We start from the raw sequence: 19,595 nt of genomic DNA on the forward strand, positions 1-19,595 counted from the left end.
CAGAACAGAAGGGAGTGCAAGGGATAATGTAAAAAAAAAAATTACCTATGCATATGTACTGTCAAAAAAAAGTTATAATTATAAAATTAATAAAATTAAATTTAAAAATCCTTGAAACAAACAAACAAACAAAAAAAAAAAAAAACTAAGGAGGAAGAGAATTTCCAACAAGGAAGAAGGTTAACAATATCAAAAACCAAAGAGAAATCAAGAATGAGACCTAAATCACTAGTGACCTTTAAGAAAATAGTTTTAGTAGAGTAAGGGGAAGAAGGAGAAAAGGGACAATCCCTTTTCCATAGCACAAGGTTAAGAAGGTAGTGAGTGGTAAGAAATTAAGAAAATAATTTTAGTAGAGTAGGGGAAGGAAGAGGAAAAGGGAAAATCCCTTTTCTATAGCACAAGATTAAGAAGGGAGTGAGTGGTAAGAAATTAAAACATTTAGTCTAATCAACCTATTCTAGAAATTTGACAATAAAGAGTTAAGAGGTAGGGCCAGAGCTAGGCTGTGCATATCATATATATGTGTATATCATATACACATGCATATACATGACTGGAACAAGGTTATGATATAACTATAGGGAAATTGAGGCAAACATCAGGGCCAGAATAATATCAGATCAGTGTGGAAAGAGAACTGAAGATTAAATCTGGTTAAGGATTAGATAAGAAAGGAGTAGATCCCTAAAAGGGAAATGAAATCAAGATTGAGAAGACTTCATTTCAAAGTTTTTAGGAACAGCAACACCCAATTTCACTCAAATAATATGGTAGTCATATGTCCAACATTTCCCAGGATAGTCCCAATCTCAGGAAAATAATCTATAATGTACTTAACAAGCCTATATATATATCCCTTTTTTGGATCATATCTCCTGATTTTTAGTTTAGAAAATACAGCTATCATAATTAATTGAAACAGAGCCCAAACTCCAAAATTTAAATGGTGTTCAAAAGGCAATACAATCAATATGTTTTAGAAAAACTTCCACCAAAAGTAGTGGAAATAAATGCCTTGGTCCTTAAAAACAAGCTAACTGAAACAAAATTCATCTCCTAAACAATGACAGATGTCATTTGCTAGTGACAAATAGATGAAGCATTGTTACATTGAGGTCAGGAAACAATTAGAATTATATAGTACTACAAGGAGTGCTCAAAAGTGAGGAAAACACCTGCCAAGGCTAGAATATGGAATAAGTATTCTTATATAGAATAAGGAACTTTTCTATTACTAGAAAGTGAGAAAGGTTTGGGTTGAGAAGGGTAACTATACTTTTTGGGTTGACCTGGACCACTCTAAGGGTCACTTCAAACTCTCTACCCCACCATTTTATATGTGATAAAAGTGAAGCTTGAGGATGTTATCTGGCTTGCCCAAGGACACGGAGGTAGGATCAAGGGTGGCCTTAGAACCTCGATCCTCTAATGTTTTAGCCAGCAACAGACTTCCTGTATTATTGTATATTGACATAAAAAATTATAGGTTAATTAGACCAGAATTAAAAACTATAAAAAAAGAAATCATAAAACTCAAAAAAAAAATTAGGTTGTTAATAGTAAGTGGAAGAAACTAGGTGATAGATGTCAAGACCTGATTCATACTTCTAAAATCTAAAGGAGAAAAATCTGAGGAAAAAAATTTAAAAGCTTTGTTCAGGTTCAGTCAGTGAACCTGACTGAAAAAGAGGCTAGCTATGCAAAGCTTCAATTATATACCACCTCATTCCTGGCACATGCATGAAAAATCAATTGTTTATCATTGAGTTATTTGGGATTTTTGTTTGTTTGCTTGTTTTGTTTTGTTTTCTACTAACCTTGACTTTTCCCAGTGTACTCCTAAGCTTTTTTTTTTTTTAATCAAGAGATAGGAATAATTCAAATTATAATTCATAAATTTCTCCTGGTTTAGTACCATCCCATTGAGATTCTAGTCTCCCAAAATCATCATGATCCAGAGAATCACTTCCTCATATGTAGATTAGAATCCATTTACTAAAGTAGAATGAAATGAACAAAGTACAAAGTTAATCTAGAGTAACCCAGCTGTTGGTCAGTTTGAAATCTCAACTTCCAAATCTAATCTTTTGTATTTGGTTTTCCCAGGGACATCCAAAGATTTAATGGTAAGGGGTTGTAATTCCTGCCCCTCCCCACCATACATACACATGCATTTTGGCCTCAAAGGTTAAAGGTCTGAGGATAGTACCCACTTAATTCTAACCCATTTTCTTACAATTAGCTATTCCTGTTAAATGCAATGTAGTCCATCAAGAACCCTTTAATATCTTTCCAGGAACCAGTTAGGCAGTGTTACTCCTGGTATCTCAAAGGGCAGTCACTGGAGGTCAATTTAATTATCACTATGATGGAATGGGAATGCTTTATGAGAAAGGTAACAGAAGAGCTATTGGATGCTTATGGGGAAGAAGCTAAGATGGTACCTGTGAGATAACCAGTAGTTAACGTAGGTCCCATCTCAGTTGTTTACTGTATGTCTTCCATAAAGTATAGAGCTTTTCCCTCTTCCCCACCATAATGTTACTCTAGATAGATATCAAGTACACCAGTTCTATTATTCACCCAAAAGCCATCACTATCTATCCTTTCTGACTCCTCAAAGATGAAAGAAAGTAGGGAAGGAAAATAATAACTATTCCTGAAGGAGAAACTGACTTCAGACAGAGTTTACAGGTCCTACACAGGCAAAATCCAAATCCTCTCTGCTATCGATAGTTGTACACCAACAGACAAAATTCCTATGAGGTGAACAGTATCTTACAAATAACAATATTGTCTTATTGCCCTGTTCTTTGTAATGAACAAACATGTAGATTTGGAATAAATTTACTCTAAATAGGCAGTATTATCATATAATCTCAATTGGTATAATAGAAGGGTTTGAAGTAAACTTCAAGGAAAATTACATATAGAAAGAAAGTAATGGAGTTATTATCCCTTGCTTTAAACACTTCAGAAATCAATGATTTCATCTACATGTGTGCTTCCTTCAGTATGGCAGATCACATCTTGTTCTCACACCTTAGTATATATTTTCATGAGTCACTCTGACCAAAAATATTAACTGCTTAGTAGCTAACTGCCTCTTGATGAATCCTTCTTAATTTAACTAGGTTGGTTCTTGAAAAAGAGATATATAATTGATCACCATGACCAAACTCCAAGTTTCTTCAATTTAATAAAAACTGACAAGAATTGCTTTCTCTCAACCTTGTTCCTAAGAATTGAAGATCATTTTCACATCACAAGTTACCAAAGTAACAAGTCTTTTTTTTACAAATAAAAGACTTTTTTTAAAGATACTATTTCACTTGATAAATTATTAGCTATAATATATTGATATTTTTCTTATTTTTGTCATTTTTTTAATCTTCTAAGACCTAAGTTCAAATGCAGCTTCTTATCTACTTAACTAAGTTGTGTTACTCTTTGCAAGCTACATAACCTTCTATTCCTCATCTGTGAAATGAGAATAATAATAGCACCAACTTTTCAGAGCTGTTTAATGAAATAATACTTTTAAAGCTGAAATCAAATATTCAGTATTTGCAAACTTGAAAGCACCAAATAAATGCCAAATATTATAATTATTCTTTTTGTTATTATTATTAAGTAGAATGTGTCAAGCTATCCTGAGCCATACCTACCTAATATGATAAAATATAGCAGATCTGTATTTAAATGCTGTATACTGTCACTGTGACTAATGCCAAAACTATTAAGTCTCACTTTCATGGGATCATAGATATAAAATTGAAAAAAAATCATAGAGACCATCTCCCTCATTTTGCATCATGGATCAAAAATAGTTTGGGGTGTGGGGAAAGTAGTAATAAATAAACATCAAAAACTAAAAAAATTATGACTCCCTATTTATTGATATTGTGACAATTCAATAGAAAGAAAGGGGAATTGTACCATTAAATATGAAAACATGGCAATCCTAAATATTCAATTTGTTTTCATCAAAGTCCTATTGCAATATTTCTCCATGAATTAGAGGTCATTATGCTGAGTTAGCAAAAGTTAGGAAAGATAATAGAGGGGAAGCCAATGAAGAGACTGACACAAGCTTTAACAAACTAAAAGACTTTAAAGTATAGTGCCACTATATTTTATAACTCTGACTATGGTCTGAGGACCAGCAATTTATTAAGTGGGTGCCAAGGTGTCAGCCCCTAAGTACTAGATATTCTGGCTATGGTAATTCATGAAACATACCAAAAAGACAAAATAGCTATTAGTTATATACAGTCCCTTTCCATATCATTAGTGAAATGATAAAAATGAAGCAGAAAGTAATGATAATCATAGTCTTTGAGACAGGAATGAGGTGGTATATAGCTGAAGCTTTGCATAGCTAGCCCTCCTTGAGGGCAGAGACTGTCTTTTGCCTCTTTTTGTATGCTCAGCTCAGTTCACTGACTGAACCTGAACAAAGCTTTTAACAAACAAAAACCGTATGATCAAAATACTAGATTTTTCTCAAGGGGAATGTGTTTTAAGTAGATAAACTTAATGAGATAAAGTGTCATAGGAACAAGTGTTATCACTTCATTCAAGAAATTCTAAAAAGAGATAGCAAAATAAAACTCAGAACTGAAGCCAAAACAAGTTTATCCAAAATACTCATCTAAATAAATTAGGCAATGGTAGACTATTGCATCAAATGAAATAGGAAACATGATACAAATATAAGATATTACAGCTATCATGAAGGTATAAATTATCCAGCAAAAGTTAGATCAAGTGATAGGAAGTTTGGTATAAGATATAGGTAAGCCTATACTTTATCTAGCAGTTGAAAAAATTTGGAATTGAGTTCTGTCCCTGACAGATCCTGACCCTAGGACTTTAAGTAAATTATATAGCTTCTCAGTTATATATCAGCTACATATGATAAATTGCATATAGCAGATACTACATATGGTATATATGGTAAAAATGTTTCCTTACTGGATGTTTTCTATATTTCTATATCCTAATTCCCAAAAGTAGGATTCCAGGATTGGGACCTGGAAGAGACTTCAGAGATCAACTAATATAATAATATTATATAAATAAGAGTTAATAATAACTCCTAATATGATATGATACAATAATATTCACATACTTTCCATAAAGAAACTAAAGCCCAGGAAGGTTTCATGATTTAAGCATCTATGTGACACAGTGGAGAAAGTGTGGGCCTGAAATCACAAAGATAGATGCTCAAATCCAGCCTCAGGTACTTACCAGTTGTGTGATCCTAGCAAGTTACTTAACCCTGGTTGTTTCAGTTTCTATCTATTCTATTCTATCTATAAAATGAGCTGGAGAAGAAAATGACAAACAACTAATACTAATCTCTGCCAAGAAACTCCCAAATGGAGTGATAAAGAGTTGGACATGAATGAAAAATGACTGGACAACAACTAGTAGTTTAAAGTGAAAAATTATAAAGGCCTCAACCGAGACAATGGCTTTGTGAGTGGAGAGAAAAAAATGAAACTGAGACAATCTCAGATGTGTGAACATAGCCCCTTTTGGGGTGAGGGGGGAGGACTATCCCTGAGACTTCTTTATCTCACTCCTATAGAATGCTATCCTAAAAGCCAGCATATCTTCAAGTGATGGAATGCAAACTTTGCCAGTGTGATGCAATTTCTTTCTAGAGCCCTACAACTATGCCAGGTTGCTGGAAATTGTGTACTCACATGTCCTTATTCTAATACATAACTTCCAATGAAGTCTTGCTGCTATTATAATATGTTAGTGACCTCAGGCTATGCCAAAAGCATGCAAACCTTGTTATGATCTAGGAAACAGAAGAGGTTCAGAGGATTAGATTGAAGATCAACCTTCTGTCTTTCATATGAGGAACCACTCTGCAAAAGCAACGCATGAAAACTATCTATTAAGTTGCAGCTGGGTTGCAATTGTAATTGGTGGGAGGCAAAGGAATGAGCATTTATTATGTGCCAGGAACTGTGCTAAGCAGAATAACAGTGGCACTAATCACAGTGCTTAAAGTATGGAAGATGTGTCTTTTCCCAAATCCTCATTCACTCTGGTTGCAGTTATGCAGGTTAAGGCACACTAATTGGACATCCTGATTTGCCCTGGTGTGGCTCAGTTGTTTTGATATTAGCATTTCTTCCATTCTAGTACCCTGACAATAACCTATGATTTCAGAGGTAGTAATCATATCTTATATATTAACTATGGATTTTAACTACCAATGATGATGAAACTCCTTAAGATATAAGAGAAGCAACAAGGTCTGCAAGGTCATTAAAAAGTGCTACAATTTCCTATATGCTTCTAGCTTAACAGTAATGAAGAAAATCATACCACAGCAAATTTCAAATCCTATTTCCCTTGATTCACTCCAAGAGTATTATCTTCCTTCATCTACTTACCACCATCACCACCACCATTTTTTCCTGAATCTCTAATTTCTTCAATGTAGGAAGCAACTGAAATTCACCTGCATTTAGAAACCTCTTCTATCAATATAGATAGGAAATTGTTATTGTCACATCTGAGTTTTTGTGACCCTCACTTAAGAAGTGTTTTGTTGTTGTTGTTGTTGTTGTTTTTTGGCAAAGATACTAGAGTGGTTTGCCATTACTCAAATTCATTTTACATTGAATTCTCAAATTCATTTTACAGATGAGGAACTGAAGCAAACAGGATTAGTTAAGTGATTTGTCCAGAGTCACACAGCTAATAAGTCTGAAGCCAGATTTGAACTCAGAAAGATAACTTTTCTTAGACTTCAGACCCAGCACTCTATCCTCTCAGGTCAATTAGCTGTTCTTACAGATAGGAAAACTCTGCTTTGGGAATTGCCTGAAGTGCTGAAAGATTGAGTGACTTATCCTGGGTCACACTTTAGTATATGTGTTATAGACCAAAGTCTGTGTTGCTCTCACATGAGTCTGGCTCTCTATTCATTACACATTGTAGGGAACTCCCATTAGCATAAGAACTTAAACTAGAAATATTAATTGGCACTAGATCTGTGATACTGATTAATCAGAGACATTTCCCTAGATAGTGAAAGGTTCCCAGGGACGCATAAGCAGCATTTGCCTGAGAGAGAGGACTTAAGACCAGGTTGTTCAAGCTCCCAGACTAGACTACTAACCATTTCTTTCATCTATGTTCCATCATTAATTTATTTGTATAAAGTAGCTTTCCATTTGCTACTGTGCTGCTGTAAAATTAGGATCAATTAAATCAATTGTGCTTCATCTGGTACAAGCATAATCTCTGGCACTAAGAGAAGTCATGGTTGTAAGTTTCTTTGTGAGAGAAGTTTCCTCTAAAAGCTTCTGGGTCGCATCTACTTCATTCTGATTTCTTCAGAAGAAAAGAGCAGACTATGGGCACATTAGACCATTCCTCCAACTGTTGGCCTGAGCTGATTTCCAATCATTCTTTTAAGAAAATTACTTGTGTTGTCTTTTGTTTTGTTTTGTTTTTTTCCCTTCAAGCAGCAGAGCATTCAGTCCCTTCATCCATTTAACTTGTTGAGGAAACATTAGTGGAGTGGGAAAAATGCTACAAACATTAGAAAGGATCTTTTTCAAGTTCTATTTCTGAGCTGTGGTAAACCATGGGCAAGTCACCTTAACTCTAGAGTTTTCTTTATTTGTGAAATGGTACTAACAACATTTACTCTGCAAGGATGTCATGAGGAGAAAATGGGATAAAATGTGTAAAATGATATATAAATGTCCTATTTTTGGTGAGACTTCCTTGCTGGAGTTTGATTCTCCCTTCAGGTTGAAAATGAATTAATACAAATAGGCTGGAAAAAAATAACTTGAAGCTTTTTGTTTTAAAGTGTCCTATCACTTCATTCTTTTTCAGAATTACCAGAAAATACTCCATAAGGGGACTTTCCACTGCCCTTCACAAAGATAAACAGGCTAAATGTCAGGGCCAACCAAGAGCAAACCTTTGGAGGTCCAAACCACAAAGTATTTCCTGACCATCTTTCCCAAACGCTGAGCAACAGTATTTGAGGGGAGTTTGCCCAGAAACACAGATCACAGGACCCTCCCTTGAGGGTTCATAATCTAAGGATTACACAGGAAACCAATTGTATTGAATTGCAGTTGTAAAAAAAAAAAAAAAAAAAAAAAAAAAAAAAAAAAAATTGAATTAAGACAAATTCATGGCCAATATGTTAAGAACCCCTTATAAATCATATGGTGAATTGGCTTTTCTCCTCTCTCTCTCCCCCACTCACCCTTTTCCTTTCCCCTTTCTGTGTGTTTCTCTCTCTTTCTGTCTTTCTCTTTCTCTCCCCCACTCTTTCCTTCTTTCTCTTTCTGTCTGTATGTCTCCGTTGCTGTCTCTCTTTTTATGTCTCTATGAGTCCCTTTATTTCTGTACCTCTGTCTCTCTCAAGAACACATACACGCAGGCATATACACATACCTGATAATCTAGCTCAGTTACGACAGCATGTCACCCAAAAATCCGGAATAACTACTTGAAAAACCAGTCACCACTATAATTACAAGCCTCGGGTAGGCTAGACAGGGGTAAATGGGTCCTCCTTTCCGAAGAAGTTATTGGAGGCAAGAGTCAAGCCCAAGCCCTCTGACAGCGCAGTTTTGGACCAATTCTGCACTTAACCGTCCTTCCTCCAACCCCCAGCGAGTCCCAAAGAATCACACTCCCGCCAGTTCCCTAATACAGCTTACTCTTGGGGGCAGACCAAAAACGACTGAGGTGGAGAGCTAAAGGGACTGACGCGGCCCTCTCCTTACTTTTCGGTGCTAGGCTGCCTGGAGTCCCTCGCTTTCCACACACCCCACGGCTCAGCCCTCAGTTGGCATTCGGATGTCTCTAGTCTTCTAAAACTCGGAACAGCTAATTGCACTTACTCAGCTCGCCTCTGGAGGAATGTCCAGCCTGCGGGAGACTCGGACTGCGCTCCCTAAGTGGCCCAGGGCACCCCACCTGCCTGCCACGGGCGCAGTGCGTGCTTTCTCCTGGTCCCTCTAAGAAGCCCAAAGCCAGTCCTGGGCAACAAAGCTCTGCCACTTGGGCTCTTCCATCTCGTTTTCTGCGCCTTCTTCGGGAGGCATGGATCGGCGACACAAGTCTGGAACTAGAGAGTTTCGGAGGATCGAAACGGGGCTTCTCCTGTCCACGACCTGCCTTGTTTCGCAGTTCGCGACATGGAACTCCCTCCCACCCGGGCTGGAGACAGGCCTGTACTCCTCCCCACACTCAGATTGGAGGGGGAGGAGGCAGCAACGACTTCCCGGACGCCTCACCTCCTCCATCCGCACAGCTGGGAGGGTTATACAAACCCGGGAGTATATTCATGGGTATGTGCCACAGCTGCCTGCCTGAAAAATTACCTCTAGTGAGCCTTCTCTGCCCCAAGGAGAAATTCTTGTCGCCTACTGTTGTACCAGGTTTTCACTGGAATAGTGAGTGCAGAGGAGGATTCGGAAACAAGCTATTCCTAAATTCTCTCTAAGAATAGTTTGAATAAAGGATTCCTATTAAGGAAGGCTGTAACTTTGCCTTTTTTCAGGGACTTAAAAACTCCTGCATCTTAGAATCATGGCTTTAAAGAAAGACGTTAGGAAGCCGCAAGTGAGGCACATTTAGCAAATCCACACACCCTACCGTACATCCACTACATTAAACTGACTAAGTTCAAGAAACTAATTTTGGAATCGGAAGATTCGCACCCAGGACAAAAGAGACTGCCAAAGATGCCTCCGGCTGTTTGATCCCCAATCTGGCTGCCGAGGACTTCCCAAATCCAGTATTACAGGTCGGGGACTCTGCTTTTCTTTATGTTCTGAAGCTTCAAAAACATACTTCCACACAGTTTTATCCCAGAGATCATTTTGGTCATTTTGGAAAAGAGGAAAAGGAATCATAAATTCGTTGACCTAGATCTGAAAAGGAATTTTTAAAGGTAATCTAGTGCAATCCTTTCATTTTACAGAGGAAGAAATCTAGAAACCGAAAAACTAAGTTGAGAGACTCACCTAAGGTTAGGCAGGTAGTGGATTTGAATCCAGGGGCTCTGAAACCAGTGTGAGGCTCACTGTGATACAATGCTACATTTCTCAAGAAGTCTTAAGAGGTCACAATAGCTTCACTTAAAGAATTCTCTGAACTTCAAAAGACATAGTTCCCCTGTAAGCAGAACATATTTAAAATCTCCCAAACTTGCTACTTTAAGGATTTTACAGATGATGAAACTGAGAAAAGCAAAACTTAAGTAATCTGACAATACAACTAGTTAGCCTCTGAGACTTTGTTTGAACTTGACTCCAACTTACACACTCTATATTCATTAGCTGCTCTTAACCTAAGATACACAGGTATTCATCCAGGATATCCTTAGCTAAGTGGGCTCCTTTTCAAGAGCAAAGAAACTATGTCTTCCCTGTCCAGCTTTTCATCTCCATTGCAACATCCACATCTGGAAAAGCCTGCTTCTCTTCAATCAGTTTCAGATCTGCCTTTAAAACATCTGCCCCAGAGACAAGGCACCCATGGAAAGACTGGGTATGTCACTGTATGCTCACAAGTTTTATTAAACAGAATATTTTTTTCACAAAATTAATTCATTGAAATTTTGTCCTGATAAAGCACTTTAGTGTATGACAAACTCAGGGAGTTATTTTGCTATTTCCTACTTTGTGTTTTACTTTTACTATTATATGACTTGGTGACCTGAAAAAAAATTTTAAATTGTGTTACCTATTTTTGCTGGGGGTTTGTATGTTTTTTTTTTCTTTTTAATGGAACTAATTACTGATCTTCTCTAGAACCACAAAGTTTCTTGGAGCAAATTTTAAAACCACTGCCCTAGATGAACTTCCTCCAACAGCCTACATTTTCCATTCTCCTAAGCTGCATTGAACACCCCCCCCTTTTTTTTTTTTTTTTTTTATTTCTACCATTAAACTTTCTTCATCTTCAAAGAAATCATGATCTCCCATCCCTTGTCTGACTGGCTACAATTCATTTTGCTTAATACATGCCACCTAGAAAGATCTAAACTAGTATTCTTGACCAGTCAGAAAAACCCTAGCTACACTGAATGCCAAGCACAAGTCATTACATAATGTGAATGATTTATGTTTTCACAGGTAAAGCAGATAGATTAGAAGGGATCTTTCAGATTCTGTGCTATGTTTGTGATCAATCAAAGCTTTTATTAAACACGCATTTTGTTAAAGCATTTTACTGGACTCAGGTAGTACAAAGGAAATAAAAACAAACCCAAAAATAAACACAACACTCAAATCTCGAGGAGTTTACACTCTTCTATGGAAGGACATATGTAGACATAGACGTAAATATGACCTATATACAACATTTTTGTTCAGTCGTGCCCTGCTCTTTGTGACCCCATTTGGGGTTTTCTTGGCAAAGATATTAGAGTAGTTTGCCATTTCCTTCTTCAATTCATTTATAGATGAGGAAACTGAAACAGGATTAAATGACTTGTCCAGGGTCATATAGCTAGTAAGTATCTTAGGCTAGATTTGAACTCTGGAAGATGAGTCTTCCTGACTCGAGGTGAGATGTTCTATCCACTGTACCATCTACCTGACATCTACAAAATCAAATACAAGGTAATTTTGGTGGGGGACACTTGCAGTTGTGATGACCAGAAAAAGTAATATGAAAAAAATAGAAGTTATAGATAAATCTATTCAATGATTCTGACTAATTGACTCTATGCCTCAGTTTTTCCATCATTAAAATGAAATGGTTTATTAATATGAAAGCAATATGATGATCGCCAGGTACTGCAAGACATTTGTTGAAATCAAAGGTCTCATTTGCCTTTTCAATTTGCCTTCTTCAGATAGTATCATTTGGCTGAAGATAAATTGAATACTTTAAATGGTTCCACCCTTGGAGGGAGGGGGAAATTACATTGTGTCTACAAATATTGGAAAGGTTGCTTGCTATCTGAAAGAAAAATGAGATTTTTTTTTTTTTTTTTTACAACTTCAAAGGGGAGAAGTAGGAATTCTGGGGGAAAGTTAAAGGAGGCAAATTTATGTTTCAGAGAAAGAACTTCCTGTCCAGTAGTGAAATGGAGTACCTAATGAAGTAATGAATACATTGTCATTATAGAAGTTCAGAGGCTGGATGGACAAGAATATAAAGGTTAAATACTAATGACAACAAAAAAGTCTTTAGGAAAATATGTCGGGGTCTCCTGTCCCCAAATACTCAGTGACTCCCTACTGTTTGAGAAAATGTCACCCTCCTTTCTTGATATTCAAGGCTGTTCACAATTTGATAGCATCCTATCTTTTCAGGTTTTCCTCATGTCACTTTTGGCCACATGTGACTTTTACTACTTCTAGGGGTAATCCTGTTTGTAGATCTCTTCCTAAATGATAATAAGATCTAATGATTCTCTTCCCATTAACAAATGGTCAGTAGATTAAGTTCTTTATCAAGGGAATTTACTTGAGAGGCTCAGCAATTAAACATTTCCCCTTATACCAAGAATTCATTCTCCCATAATAGACTCAGAGTTCAAGAACAGGAAAGAAGGGGTATGAAGTTACAGAAAAGTGTCATCATATTGAGGCATACATATAGGGAACACACACAGACAAGGAAACTCATGGGCTAGTCAGCAGTACAGCTGGACTTGATTATGCTAGGGTATAGTATTTGGGCTGAATAAGCCTATCTGCTGCTGGGCTGGGTCTAGCAGTTCACTTACAATGGCTGTTCTGATTCTTCAGCAAGTTCCACTAGTGCTGAACTGACCTGGACAGATACTGGGTAGGGGATCTACCTAAAGGATGGATCAATTTTTGGCCTCTTGACCTTGTTATTTAATGGACAGTCTTTCTGCCCTAAAACTGGAAGAATACTTTCCAGGGAATAAGATGTATGAAGATTGGAAAAGGAGGAGAAAGTTAGGTTATAAAGGGCTTTAAATTTCAAACAGAGAATTTTGTATTTGATTGTGGAGGTAATAGGGAGACACTGGAGTTTATTTAGTAGCATAGAGAGGGTAACATGATCAGACCTACACTTTATGAAAATCATTTTGAGAAAGCTAGATGGCACAGAGGATAAAACCATTGTTCTGGAGTCAGGAGGACCTGAGTTTGAATCCAGCCTTAGACACTTAATTCTTACTCACTGAGCAAGTCACTTAAACCCAGTTGCCCCCTAAAAAAAGTCCTCTTGGTATCTGAATGAAGGATGGATTGGAATGGGGAGAAACTTCAGGCAACAGGTTATTCCAATAATCCAGGCTTGAGATGATAAAAAACTTGCATTAGAATGGTATCAAGGTCAGAGGATAGAAAGGGAAATATGGGAGAAATGCTGCAAAGAAATGTTTGGCAACGGATTGAATATAAATAGTGAGAAATAAAGTAGAACAACTCCTAAATTGTGTGTCTGAGAGATTGAGAGAATAGTGTTGCCACCTACAGTAATATAGAAGGTAAGAGGAAGAGGAGGATTTAGGAGGAAAAATAATGAGTTCTATTTTGCACATATTAAATTTAAGGAGTTTACTGCAATCTAGTTTGCAAGATTGGAGATTACCAGAAGGGCTGGGGCTGGATATGAAGATTTCAGAATCAGTAGTATATAGATAGTAATAAATCAATGGGACCTGATAAGATCCCTGAATGAAGTAGGACTTAAAATAAATTGTATATAATAGAGACTTGTACTTTCATGTAAAAATCATTATATTTGTCTCTTGGTATATTTCAAATTTCAATTTTATAATAATAAAACATTTTTAAAAGAAGGAATAGGAGGGGGCACCAAGGGAATGGATAGAGCACCAGCCCTGAAGTTAGGAGAACCTGAGTTCAAATGTGATCTCAGATATTTAACACTTCCTAGCTGTGTGACCCTGGACAAGTCACTTAGTTCCAGTTGCCTCAAGGGGAAAAATCAAGAAGGAATAAGAGAATTGTCACTATGTAAGAGAATGGCAAATGTTTTGATTTTCCAAAAAAGGGAAGAAGGAAGAAATTTGCAGACTGTAAGCTGATGGTCTTGAATTGATCTCTGAAGAATTCTAGAATGCAGCAGCAGAAGCAGCAGCAGCAGTAGTAGTAGTAGTAGTAATATTAGTATTTATCAGAGTTAGAGACTTTTGAACTCAGCTCTCCTGACTGAGCCAATGTTCTAAATACTACACCACCTAGTTGCCCCTAATTTTGGAAAGGAAAGTGCCAATCACTAAAAGACCCATGGATTACTCTATCAAATATAGATCATGCCAGACCAATTTCATTTCCTTTCCTTTCAGCTATAGTAAATCAGGACAATGAAGCAAATAAGGCATAATAGATTTCGACAAAATATTTGACAGTTTTATATCTTATCATTTTGAATAAATTGAAAAGATATGGATTACATGATAGCATTGTTAGATGTATTCAAAGCTTGTAGAGTGACTGCAAGAAAGAGTAGACATTAATGAGTCAATGTCAACTTGGAATGAAGTCTAGTAGTAGGCCACAGGAATTTGTCCTTGGTCCTGTTTTGTTTTGTTTTGTTTTTTTCCTAAAAAACATTTGAACAATGACTTAGATAATGGCAAATCCATACAATTAGGCAGATGACATAAAGTTGAGAGGGATAGTTGGAACATTATAGAGCCAAAGTAATATCCAAAAACATCTTCTTGCTCATCTAAATTGGTAAGCTGAATCATTTTGATGAAATATAAAGTTACAACTTGGGCTTTAAAATTACTCAAATACATGAGTATAAGATGTAGGCTGTATGGCTAGTTTGTCTGAAAAAAAAATAAGGATTTTTGTGCATTCAATCCAAGCTTAATAAAATTAAAATTGTAGTATTACAGCCAGAAGAGCTAATATAATCTTAGGTGCACTATTCGAAGCGTCCTGTACCTTAGTTAGACCATCTGAGGAGTGCTGTGTTCAGTTCTGAACGTCAAATTTTAGGAAGGACATTGATAAACTGCAGAGAATCCAGAACAGGACAATGAAGATGGAAAAAAGGTCTTTAGATTGTGCCATATGAGGAATAGTTGAAGGAATTGATGAGGCTTAGTCTGGAGAAAAGATTTAGGGGCATATGGTGACTATTTTCAATTATTTGAAGGGCTGTGATATAGAGTCCTTGTGATATAGAAGATGGATTGCTGGTATTGCTAATCTCAAGAAAGCCAAACTAGGGACAATGGATAAATATTGCAAAGAGGCACAATCAAGTTTGACATCCAAAAAACATCCTACCTATTAAAGCTTTCCAAAAGTTAAATCCCAAGAGACCAAATGCCTACTTGCTGGGTATGTTGTATAGGAGATTCATAATATAATCATTGATGATATAGATTTGCAATTTTTTTACATGCGATATGTTTAATTTGATTCACAAAATAATTCCATAGAATGGTACCAGTATCCTTGTTTTACAAAAAAAAGGAAACTGAACTGAAAGCAGTTAGGTAACTTAACAAGGATCACTCAACTAGTACAACTCAGGATATGAACTCATTTTATTGACTCCAAATTCTGTCCTTTATTCACTATGCATCTTAACAGTCTACTTTTACTCAAGGCATGTTCTGGAATAGATGTCCTTTGAGATCCCTCCCTTCCAATAGGAAAGTCTGTGAATAGAGCTCGAATACCTCTTCTATATCATTTCCACCCTATACTCCAATTTACCCTTGTGAATCCATTGACGCTGGCTTCCTTGCTTTTCCTGGAACAAACAAACCACTTTTATCTCTTGACTCCTTATCCCTGTCTCCTTGCTTCTTTGACTTCCTATAATCTATCTTTTATAGGAAGCCTTTCTTGCTGTTGTTTAGTTCATTTGGAGTTTTCTTGGCAAAAAGACTGAAGTGGTTTGCCATTTTCTTATCCAGCTCATTTTACAGATGAGGAAACTGAGGCAAATAAGGTTGAATAACTTGTTCAGTGTCACACAGTTAGTGTCTTCAGCCATATTTGAACTCAAGACTACCTGATTCTAGATGTGGCACTCTATCCACAAGCCTCTCTTGATTCCCTATTAATTTTAGTGCCTTTCCTCTAAGGATTTATTTCTAATTTATTCTAATCTATATTACTTATTTGTCTATAGTAATTTGCATGTTGTTTTTACCCAATGAATTATTAGTTATTTGAGAGCAGAGAATGTCTTTTACCTTTCTCTGTATCCCCAGTCCTCATCTCGATGCTTTACACATAATAGGTATTGAATTAATCTTTGTTGCCTGATGAATTCTTTGAAATGATGAAAAGTAATCCACATTCTTGTTAACATTCTCTAACCTGGGAGAATGGTAAGTATCAAAGTCAGAAGAGTTTGGACATTTCCAAATCTAAGGGTAAAGCCTGATGCAAATCTACTTATGTGATGCAAATTTACTTATCCTCAGTGTACAGTGCCTGTAGCCCGAGGAGAAACAGGTACCTTTCTCCCCCACTCCTGATCAGAATAATAGCGAGAACAACCATGGCAGGTCAACTTTACTCTTCTTGTGCTATCACAAAAGATAACCAGTCATTTGAAGCTTCATCCACAAGAAGTTCAAATCAGTAATATGTCATCATGAGAATTCACTGGGTCTTTGAACTAGTCTCACTAGACTAGCAGCAGTCTGACATAATTATTCAGTGTTATGCAAATCATTGAAATGTAACATGAATTCCTAAAGTAAACTATTTCTGTTCCTTAGATATGCTAATTCTTTAAAGAACATTCGAGTTCTACGTAATTAATGACTATAGATAATTGTTGAAATGACATTTTAAAAAAATCTTTCTCCTTTATTCATCATAGTTGAATGGACAAATAAATAATGCCCTAAACTAGAAAACAGATAATCTGGAATTCGATCCTTCTCTCTACCACTATCTGTATTGTATATGTTCACTTCTCAAAGTCTCAGTGTTCTTCTTTATAGAATAAATACAATAATTTCTTTTCTTTTGGGGGAGTGAGAAGGAATTGGGATTAGGTGACTTGCCCAGGGTCACATAGCTAATGCATGTCTAAAATTGGATTTGAACTCCGGTCCTCCTGACTTCAGTACTGGAATTTTGCTTTATCTACTGCACTATCTAGCTATCCCAATTACATAATTCCCATTTGCTAGGCTATTGCCAAAAAATCAAATGGAATCACTGATATGACAACCAATTAGAAAAGTTCACAAAAAAAAGTGAACACATATATCACAGTGACCCAGAGCTTTCTGACAGACAAGAAGCAACATTTGATTGCATACACAATATTACCTGCCATCCCCACTGAGCTTGTCCCTAAATCACACCTGAAAACTGTGATTGTGTGATAGAGCAAAAGCATTCTAGTTAAAAGTAACCCCTATTGCTTGTAAATAAATCTCTTACTATTTGGTTTTATCTTTTTGGAGGACTAAGAACTATTAACAATCCAAATAGCATTCAAAGATAACCAAGAAAGAAAGAAAAAAAATTATTAAATAAGCATTTATTAAATGTCTACTATGTGCTAAGTACCATGCTAAGCATTTAATTTTCACAACAAAATTGTGAGTCAGCTATTATTATTATTCCTATTTTACAGTTGAAAAAAGGTAAGGTAAACAGAGGTTAAGTGTTTTCCTCAGGGTAACACAGTTAATAAATGTTAGAAGCTGAATTTGAATTTGGGTCTTGCTGACTCCATGCCTAGGTTGCTATTTGCTGCATCACCTAGTTGTCCCCAAGGATTGAAAGGAAACAAAAGGCCAGAGTGTAATAAAAAGTTTCACAACATTACTTACGTCAAACCAGAAATTAAATTGTCCTTATGCCAGAATGTCTATTATTTCTCATTTCCACAGTTTAAGTTTTTACTCTAACCTGAATCATTTCCTGTCTTGGCTAGGTTAACCCTTTCTTCCTAGCTGCCTTACTACTGTATTAGTTCAGAAAAGTTTGGTCAAAACAAATGTTACTTTCTCTTGCTAGAAATAGTAATTTTTCTTCCTCCCACCTCTCTTTTCTTTTTGCCCTTCAAATTTATTAAATTCTGTATCCTATTTAAATTGTCCTTCCTAGCCCTCAAAATTGTTTACTATGTTTTGTTTTGGTTTTTGCCTTTCAACAAACAATTAGTCCTGGGAGGGAACTTTGAAATCAACTATATACCTTACTTTTTCTTTCTTTTTAAAAAATATGCATTTATTTTTAAATGTGTATTTATTTACTATTTTATGTTTTCACAACTATATGCAAAAATAACTTTTATTTTCATTTTTTAAAAAGTTTTAAGTTTCAAATTCATACTTTCCTATCCCCTTCCCTCTCATTGAGAAGGCAAACAGTTTAATATGTTATATTTGTACAGTCATGTGATAGAAGAAAACACACTCCAAAAAAGAGAAAAAAAAAAAAAAGGTTGCTTCAATCTGTATTCTGACTTGATAAGTTCTTTCTCTGGAGATAGATAGCATTTTCCATCATAAATCTTTTAGAATCATCTTGGATCATTGTATTTTTAAGAATAACTAAGTCTTCACAATTGTTCACTAGACAATACTGCTGTTGCTATGTACAATGTTCTTCTGGTTCTGCTTATTTCACTTTGTATCAAGTTTTCCAGGTTTTTCAGAAGGCATGCTGCTCATCATTTCTTATATCACAATCATAACTTGTTCATCCATTCACCAGTTGATTAGCATCCTCTCAATTTCCAATTCTTTGCTACTATTAAAAGAACTGCTATAAATATTTTTGTACATATATCTCCTTTCCCTTTTTATTTTAATCTCTAAGACATAGACCTAATAATAGTGATATTGCTGGATCAAAGATATACATGGTTTTGTAGACCTTTGGGCATAGTTCCAAATTGTTCTCCAGAATAGTAAGATTATTTCACGGTACCACCAGCAATGCATCAGTGTATCAATCTTTCCACACATCCTCCAAAATTTGTCATTTTTCTTTACTGTCATATTAGCCAATCTGATAATTGTGGAGTGGTATTTCAGAGTTGTTTTAATTTGAATTTCTCTAATTAATATGTGATTGAGAACATTTCTTCATATGACTATAGATATCTTTGATTACTTTGTTTGAAAATATATACATTCATTTTGATGTAGAAATCCTTTACCCTAAAGGAAAGTAGGATGGGAAAGGGATAAAAGAAAGATGGGTGCTGATAGAAGGGAGAACAGAATGATAGAGGTCAGAAGTAAAACAATTATGAGGATGTAACAGGTAAAAGAAGAAAGAGAGGAGGATAAACAGGGAAAATAGAATGGAGGGAAATACATAGTCATAACTTTGAAAAAAATATTACTGCTACTTTCTATGATAAAGACATTTATCAAATATGGAGAATCAAAAATTAAAGATCTTAGTAATCAAAAATGGAGAAATGAATCAAATTTATAAAAAATAAGACCCATTCAAATGCCTGTCATCTAGGGAAAGGGGTGGAGGGAAAGAGGGGAAAAATTCAGAACAGAAGGGAGTACAAGGGATAATGTTGTAAAAAATTACCTATGCATATGTACTGTCAAAAAATGTTATAATTATAAAATTAATTAAAAAAATTTTTTTAATAAG

The 19,595-nt window shown here is 35.8% G+C and overlaps 1 protein-coding gene across 14 annotated transcripts in view; it reads right to left on the reverse strand.

The window, feature by feature from the left end:
• The window catches only part of IL1R1 (interleukin 1 receptor type 1), a 73,994-nt gene that overhangs the window by 25,944 nt on the left and 28,455 nt on the right, over positions 1-19,595 (reverse strand). The window contains exon 1 of one of the 14 annotated variants that reach the window (XM_074299746.1): positions 8,910-9,316. The exons of 4 other annotated variants lie outside the window; for them this stretch is intronic. The gene's annotated coding sequence lies outside the window, so the exon portion shown is untranslated. Of the gene's footprint in view, positions 1-8,792; positions 9,317-19,595 lie in introns of those variants that run through there. 9 more of the 14 variants (XM_074299747.1, XM_074299748.1, XM_074299738.1 and 6 more) reach the window with 9 other exon arrangements.

The sequence above is a fragment of the Sminthopsis crassicaudata genome, chromosome 3, assembly GCF_048593235.1.
Source record: "Sminthopsis crassicaudata isolate SCR6 chromosome 3, ASM4859323v1, whole genome shotgun sequence".
In the NCBI taxonomy this organism is placed as follows: domain Eukaryota; kingdom Metazoa; phylum Chordata; class Mammalia; order Dasyuromorphia; family Dasyuridae; genus Sminthopsis; species Sminthopsis crassicaudata.